This window comes from Patella vulgata, chromosome 8 (assembly GCF_932274485.2).
Source record: "Patella vulgata chromosome 8, xgPatVulg1.2, whole genome shotgun sequence".
NCBI lineage: Eukaryota > Metazoa > Mollusca > Gastropoda > Patellidae > Patella > Patella vulgata.
The window spans coordinates 5,903,167-5,912,346 of NC_065886.2; positions in this window are offsets into that span (position 1 = coordinate 5,903,167).

A 9,180-nucleotide genomic window follows, 5' to 3' on the forward strand; every position below is an offset into this window, starting at 1 on the left:
GCCAACCTGATCGTCTTATTTTATCCAAATGTTCTGATTGATAGACATGGAGCGCGTTCTTCAAATCTTCATTATTTTAGGCTTGTTCTCATTTACAAGAGGTAAGGTTTGCTTGTTTTTAGGATTTCACTTCATTAATAGAATATATATTTTGGCATTCTGCGTTTTACTTTTAATGTTTATGTGAGGGAATTTTATATGATTTCTCCCTATATCTGGATCAGATTCTTCTCATCCTAAACAGTTGTGTCACGCAATGAATTTTCTCCAATTCACTAATTAAAAATGACAGTCCTGGGACCTCGCGCAGCAACGTAACTGGTTTCCCGGGACACTGCACACACAACCTTTGAATACGTCAGAGAGAGAAAGGGAGAGGGAAAGAGCCAGAGAGAGAGAAAGGGAGAGAGAGAGAGAGAGAGAAATGGGGTTTAACGTCTACTCGACACAAACTAGGTCATTTCGGGACTAACATATGGTTTAATTGAGAGAGAGAGAGTTTAACGTCCACTAAACACAAACTAAGTAATTTCGGTTCAATTGTATTTCAATAATTCGCTTGTGCATAGGGGTCTTTAGCAGTGGGAGGAAACCGGAGGATCCGGAGAAAACCCACTAGGTTGAACAGGCGACCCTACTCCTTGTCACCTACAACCGGGGAATCGAAACCACCCCAGTTGACTCAATAGCACACCCTTATAGCGACACTTCAAGCATGCCAATTACTTTAGACCTTATTTGAGTAGCACTATTCCCGCATCAATTCGTTCCTATTATGCAATCTCATCACCAGTGAAAATCGAGCATTCAACATCACGTGACGTTCTTCGTCCAGCAGATGACACACTATCAAATTGTTCCATGATGATACCGAATCCCGAGATGAAGGGCAAATTCCCTCCAGGCATTTTCATAGATGCAGTGCAAATTCCCTCCCTGAACCCGGGACAGGAATCTTAAGGATTTTTAAAAACCTAAAATATTTGTTGATTTTTTTTTTTTTTTTTTTTTTGAAGTAGTAAATGGAGAAATTGAGATACGAAGAGTGTGTAATAACAATCTTGGTTGTCACGATCTTCCTGTGCTGTACCCAAGTCAAAGTTGCAATTGTTACATGCACGGTTTCTCAATTTTGTTGTGCATCGATACGTTCATGGAAGATACGTCGTTGGAGCATATCTCATTTGATGAAGTTAGGGCAAGTAACGGTACCTCTACAACTAATCAGTTCTACAGTAATTCAGTTCGATACTTATTAACCAATGGTCACTGTAACAAATACATTAAAAATATCGAAGACGCTCTTTTCATCGACAGCTGTCCTGTATCGTTCAGTGACTCCGAAGCAAAAGAACTGTGTGAAGATGCTGACACGTCCTTGCCTCCAGTAGACTATAAAGCAGAGATACACATACCGTTCAGAAACATCTATTGTGCGCGGTGCAACGGCCTTTCTGAAAATGTTAACACCCTCATTCCCTGGAATAACGAAATCACATGTTCTCACAATTACACAAAGAGCTTTTCCGAGATTAGAAGCGGGTTGATGGCTGGAGACTGTCGCCATTCATTCATACCACCTACTCTAAGATCAATATGTAAAATCGAGAATGAAATCCTGGAGATTATCTCAACACAGTGCAGGGCCTGTTTAACATTAAACGGCACCGTTGAAGGCATCAACTGTATAATGTGCGGGATAATACCACAGTTTCTATCACGAGGTAAATGCGGCAGTGACACCGATAGCGGTCTGACCGTGCTCTTCGAGCTGCCTACCGAGACCGAAGTCCGCATCAAGTTAAACGGTGGAGTATATCGGTCGAGTGAGATATGTCACAATAACGAGAACTATGACCTACTATTTATGAAATGTAGAGAATTCCGCTGTGCGCCGAACGAATATGCCAAAAATGGCCTGTGTCACAAGAACACGACTATTTACATCAGCCCGGAATCGCAACCATTACCATATCGCACTAATGTTGTTAACGTCGATATAACGTTTCTGCATTACGCATACCGCATAAAGGGCGATAAACCGATTAATGTAATTTCACAAATACTAAAAGAAGCTGAAGAAGGGTCCTTTCAACTGAAACCACCTGTTGAAACCCGAATAGATGATGAATCAGTAGCAGCAGTTTCCTTCACGACAGCATCTTTACAAATAACCCTAGGAAAGAGGTCACTAGCCGAAACACTAACTGTATTTGGGTCACTATCTTTTGACATTCAAGAAACATTTATTAATTACGAAATATACAACTTTATTGACGATATACTAAACACAAGCAATCCTTGTTTGAGTGGAGAGTACCAATGTTTTAACCAGACACCGGCATACTTTTCAAAGGAATACTTATTCGCTAAAATTGAGGTCTACAACCAGAGTATGATGTTCCCCGTGGACAACATCTTCTTTAGGTTATCGCTCGGAGAAATGCTATTCACCGAACTTTGCGTCTGTATGCCCGATCCTTTAGATGCCTCAGATTTGACTTGTCCGTTTACTTTATATATTTACAAAGAAGTCGAATATAATCTTCTGGAGAACGGCGAATTACACATCTTAAAGACAGACACGAGGTTAAAAGCCCAGGAATTTAATATCCAAAAGGATTCTTCTGTTTTGATTTGCGTCGACCCAGAAAGATTACTGGTGTCATTTTTCAAATTTGATGCAATTCAAACCTATATTTCCTGGACATGTTCGGGTATTTCACTGTTTTTTCTAACGCTGACTATTATGTTCTACTTTACAATTGATCCGCGGCGTAACTTGCCCAGCAGTATAAATGTTGCCATCGCCCTTATGTTGATATTTGGACAATGTCTGCTCTTGATCCCAAATATTGGAACGGACACCTGCAGATACATTGCTGCTTTGAGCCATTTCTGCTGGTTGTCGGCTTTTATGTGGATGGCTGGTCAAGCTTTCAATATGCTGGTCACCTTTCATCCGAAAACCATAAATGTTGCTGACACCAAGTGCGATAGAAAGAATTTTTGGACATGCATTTTGGTTTGTTTTGGCATCCCTGCTCTAATTGTTTTAATCTTCTTAACTATGGATGTCATTTCGGAAAGTCCGCTTCATGTACGCTACGGTGTGAAAGTTTGTGGCTGGATGTTCGATCAGATGGGTATCATTGTATCATTCTTCGTCCCCGTGGGTATAATAATGCTCTTCAACATCGTTTGTTTTTCCATAACGCTGTATTACATTGAAAAAACCGTTGCGGCATCTAAGAACGCGACGCGACGAAAAGCTGATCGATTCCGATGCTTGATATATCTAAAAATGTCTTCTGTCATGGGCTTCTCGTGGATCTTTGGATTCTTAGCTTCGGCTTTCGATATTTCGCCTTTATGGTACCTCTATATCCTCCTGAACGGGCTTCAGGGGTTATTCATGTTCTTGTCGTTTTATTTAAACGCTCGAAATCGTCAGTTGGTTGTTCAAAGGTTCTCGAGATCATCCTTGTTCAGCTTGATATTCACTATAGAATCAGACGTTAAATCCACATAGGTTGGGTTTTACGCTGCCGCATGTCTACCAGTTAAAGGACACAATTCTCAATTCTGAATTTCGTTTCGTTTTATATAATTTAAAATTTCCTTTTACTTGTCTTAACTACACTAGGATCTAGAAGAGTTGTTATATAACCCACGTTTTGGTTGATATGAGGGATTAGGCAATGAAACAATCTGTTACGGCGAGTTCTTGGCGTGCGGTGCACGGAACTATGTGTATCCGAGTATCCGACTAGAAACATCATCGCTGATTGGTTAATCAAATTCTGACGTCATAGGGTCAAAAACCCGCTCGTATGACCCCTGACACGACCTTCGCGTTAACGCGTGCGTGCTAGATCATAAGGTCTGTCATTGAGTCCCTTGGCGTGGTTTTGATTCTCCAACATGGTGTGGTTTTATGCACCCGCCACACCTTGTGCGTTCTTTGGTATTCTCGAGGCTCGATTACTGTAACAGTGCTTTGATTGGAATTCCCCAAATTCTGTGTGCAAAAAAATTAAACCACCGCCGCAAGAATAATACTAAGACACAACAGTACTCTCACATAAATCCCATCTTAATAAAATCACTACATTGGTTACACCTAGCAGCCGGGATAACTTTCAAGATTCTAACATTGGTTTATATGTGTCAACGTGATCTTTCACAATAAGCCCTCATTGGTTGTGCCGCAAGCTAAACTGAAATCCTATGAGGATGAAGCCTTCAGTGTCTGTGGACCGCGTCTGTGGAAAAAGTTACCATTGGAAACACAGAGTTCTCAAACATTAGCCATGGTCAAACCAAAGTCAAAACTCATTTGTTTGTTACTTATTATCCATACACCTCGCATTGTTTCGTTTGATTAGAACAAATCCCACAGCTGAAAAGGAAACTAATTTTTGTTCCAAATTATGACTGGTCAATAGTCCGATTAACAACCAATAGCTAACTGCGTAACAATATTATCACGATTTAAACAGAGCTCCACATTGGACCAAATATGTTTACATAACGTTACGTCATGACTCACGATTTATTATACCCAATTAACCAGTGCATAGCAGAATATTTGCGTGACAAACGAGGCTATCAACACGGATACAATGTAAACAATACTGTTTGGAGACGAACAATACTTTCTCCGTTTTTAATACCTTAAATCACTGTCCAAACTTTTAGGGGAGACCCCAGATTAAACAAAGGACTGGAATTGGGATAGAATTATCATGATTATAGCTATTATACGATATGGATGGCGTGCGCGCAATCTTAAATTGTAAATGTACATTATTATTATTACAATCATTACTCAAACTAGTATGATACAACGTTTTGGAAATATTACCCTTTTTCTTCAATTGCTTTCCTTTATTGTTAGTTTGTTTTATTTTTATTTTGAATGAAGCCTGTATCACTACAGGCCCGGGATTTCACTAGGCAATGGAGCTGGATTTATTCACTTAATCTGATAAATACGTTTATTGTTTGTGATGTCCGTAGGTTTATCTTGTGTAATTGTCTGTGTGTCCCCCTGCAGATACTATATATTTAATAACTCGAAACTGTCATTTTGTACGTAACACGAAAACGAAATTGTGTACATATGTTGGCGATCTGGTACGGGCACGTGGTTCGCGCTTGTCAGTGGTGCAAGACAGGGAGGGGGGGCTGACACGGACAGTTGTATAGTCGTCCGGATGGGACGAAAAACTGAGGTCCCTTGTACACATTGGCGTTCACGTAAAAAAATCCACTGGCAGTTGGAATTCGATACAAGAGTAGGCCGTATATTCGGATTTTGGGGCAATCTGATTAAAACACAGATCTTTATTTCGTTTCGTTTTTTATAGTTCGAATTTCGTTTTACTTGTCTTCACAACATTAGGATCTTGAAGAGTTGTTATATACCCCGCGTTCTTGTTGATGTGAGGGAGGGGCCAATGAAACGGTTTGTTGCGGAGAGTTCTAGGCGTGCGGTTCACGGAACTGTCGGTATCCCACTAGAAACGTCAACGTTTATTCGTTAATTAAATGTATGACGTCATAGGGTCAAAAACCGCTTGTATGAACCTGACGCGACCTCCCAATACAACTGATCAGATCTTCATGTAGTAGAGACAATCGAAAGAAAACGAAACGAAACATAGATCTGTATTTTAATCAGATTGGTATTGGCGCAGATCGATGGATCGATGGATCAGGAAGTAAACAGACATGAATCAGGGTGCTCGCCTACTAAAATGACGTCACTGCCTAGAGATTCCTTTGATCACCTCCCTTTCAATATTTGTATATGATTGTGACATGTTAAAATATACGTCATAGGTCACGAGATGTCATAGTTTTAACATTGAAGTCCATGAAGAGAGAACTAATACCAGATAACCCATGGTCTCATGGGCGGATCCAGGAATTTCTGCAGGAGGGGGTTTGCCAGGTTCCTGAGACAATGTATCCCCCCCCCCCTCCCGCATGGTCTCTATCGTCATTTTGGCGTACATGTATATGTAAACACATTGAGCTTTTTAAACAGAGAAATTCAAAACCTCGTTTGTTGTCAATTTTTATTATGAATTAATACAATGACATTGTGATTCAATTTCATGGATGCAAAGCATTAATTGTGATATCACATAATGTCTATATCATTATACCGTGCTTTGAGTGCCCATCATGTCCCACATCTGACGATAAAGGATTAAGCACACGGCCGAGAAACTTTTCTCATAAAAAATGTTGATTTACAAAAAAAATTATGTAGCTGAGCAGGGGTCGACCCCCCACCCCCCCTCCCTCTGGATCCGCCACTGGGTCTGTGTCGAAATAGAGCCACGGTGGCAAAGTACGTCGCTCGTTCGATTCCGGTGTTGGCCGAGAAAGTTCGTCGGGATTTTCTGGGGTGGTTTTCCCTTGTCAGTGGTGCAGGACGGAGCTGTACACGTAATAGATCCTTTGTCAGTTGGAATTCGATATAAGAGTAGGCCATAGTGCTGCTGTTCGGTCAAAATTTCCCTCATAGCACACTGTATGGCGTAGGCCCATTTTCCTTAGCCAAGTCGGAGCAGAACAGTAGAACTTTATTTGCGATCCCATTTCTGTGTCGAGTTATCTCCCTTATGCTGTAAAAGCGACAGTTTTACTCTTTGTCACGAGCAATCTCTGCGCAGCTCATATTAATCAGGGTTAAGCTGCGGTGGCGCAGTGTGTGGACGCTAGTGCGCTAACTTGAAGGAACCTGGTTCCAACTCGATGTTGGCCGAGATAATACCCCGGGGGAGTGCCGCGTGGTTTCCCCATGTGTGGCGAAGGACAGAGGGTCTGGCAAGGAACAGCGTCTAGTCGCTCGGGTGGCGTTTTAGGCAGTCCGATGGATGGAGAGAGAGAGAGAGAGAGATGGGGTTTAACGTCCACTCGACACAAACTAGGTCATTTCGGGACTAACATATGGTTTTAATTATGTGTGGCGAAGGACAGAGGGTCTGGCAAGGAACAGCGTCTAGTCGCTCAGGTGGCGTTTTAGGCAGTCCGATGGATGGAGAGAGAGAGAGAGAGAGAGATGGGGTTTAACGTCCACTCGACACAAACTAGGTCATTTCGGGACTAACATATGGTTTTAATTTTATTTCAATAATTCGCTTGCGCATAGGAGTCTTTAGCAGTGGGGGGAAACCGGAGGACCCGGAGAAAACCCACGAGGTTGGACAGGCGACCCTACTCCTTGTCACGTACAACCGGGGATTCGAAACCACGCCAGTCGACTCAATGACAGACTTTATGATACAGCGCGCGCACGCTAACCATTCAGCCCCCCCCCCCCGATGGATGGAAATAAATGAAATGGGGGTTTAACGTCCTACTGTTCTGTTCCATCTAGGCTAATGAAGACGGGCATACGCTATACAGCGGGATACGAATGACATTTTCCCATCCAGTCAGCAGCGCTACGGTCTACTCTTATATCGAATTCTTTTACGTGCACGCTAATGTATCCAGGGGGGCTTCTGTTCTTTCTTGAAGCTGATGGGAGCAAATATTATTAGCATAAATAATGGGTAATGGAGACATTGTTTATTATCGTAACAACGGAAGCAATGACAATCGGGACTACCCTGTTATTCAACCGGCCTTAACTCCGCTCAGAATGGAGTAATTTGACTAAAATTGTCCAGATATTCCCTTGTCATTATCTATTTTTTGAACTATTATAGCAAGAATAGTCAGTTCTCTATCCACATCTTACATTATACATCTTTAAATTAGCCTTTAACATATCGGGGGCTGATCGAGAGGGGTGGTTTGGGGGATCCAAATACCACCCTGCTCATCAACATAGAAAAATTTGTAAAACAACACCTTATGAGAAAAGTGTCGCGGTTGTATGCTTTATCCTTTATCATCAGATGGTGGGATGGGATTCGGCATTCAAAGCACGAGATAATGATATAGACATGTGTGATATCAGAATTAATGCGTAGCATCAATGAAATTGAATAACAATGTGATCGTATTGATTTATTATAAAATTGACGTCAAACGGGGTGTTGGATTTCTCTCTTTAAAAGCTCAGTGTGTATGTATGCCTACGTAATTTAGAGACATTGTTGGCATCCTGCAAAAAATTCTTGGATCCGCCCCTGAATATATTTAGGTCTAGTCGGCTTCTGTCAAGATAACCAGGAAAACAAACTATAAGTTGTTGTTGGTTTTTTTTATCTATGATTAAAATCATGTTGAATCGCGTCCAATTTACTTGGCTTTAGTTTCTGTTTTGAATAAAACGTATTAAATAGTACAATAGGGAAAAAAACACAGTAGACAATGACCTTTTATAGCGGTTCATAGGATATGATACATTTGAAAGGACGTTTATATTATAGAAGTTTACCGTGCGAAATAGAATGTTTGTAATTTGTGCCTGAAGTTATTTTCTCCTTCTTGTAATAGTAATCCCACTATGTGTTCTAAACTTGGTGATGTCTTTCTACCATTATGCTATAAATTGGATGTTTCAGTCGAGATGAGAAGGATAACGGAGAATTATTAGGGATTCAATTAAATAAGTCCTTTGTATTCGATGTTGAGTAGATAGGCAGGGGTTCGAGCAAGCAAATAACTTTTGTGAGTGAAGAAACTATTAATTTTCCTGCGTGATAAGATAACGGAGGGTAACTGGACATTTCGGGAGAGAGAGGGGGAAGTGGGGGGGGGGGATCTTTAGCGGTGGGAGGAACCGGAGGACCCGATGAAAACCTTTGAGGTTGTCACGACCAAGTAGGGAATCGGGAGAGAGATGGGGTTTAGCACAACACAAACTAGATCATTTCGGGCCGAACATATGGTTCATTAGCTGTGGGAGCAACCGGAATACCATGAGAAAACCCACGAGGCTGTTACGTACAATTGGGGAATGGAAACCACGCCACCCTACTCAATGACAGACCTTATGTTAAACCATTCGGCCATACACGTACATCCCTACTTGTAAAATCTGCTGGTGGTTAGACTAGGATTACTGTTGTGGGTTTTTAAATATGTGATCATAACGAAATATGATAAAGGAAGGTATGTGTGTCAAACGAAGAGATAATGTCTTTATTTAACATGCATTATTCAAGAGGTAAATCTGCCTATTGCAGGTCTTTCTTTAGGCCGTAAAAG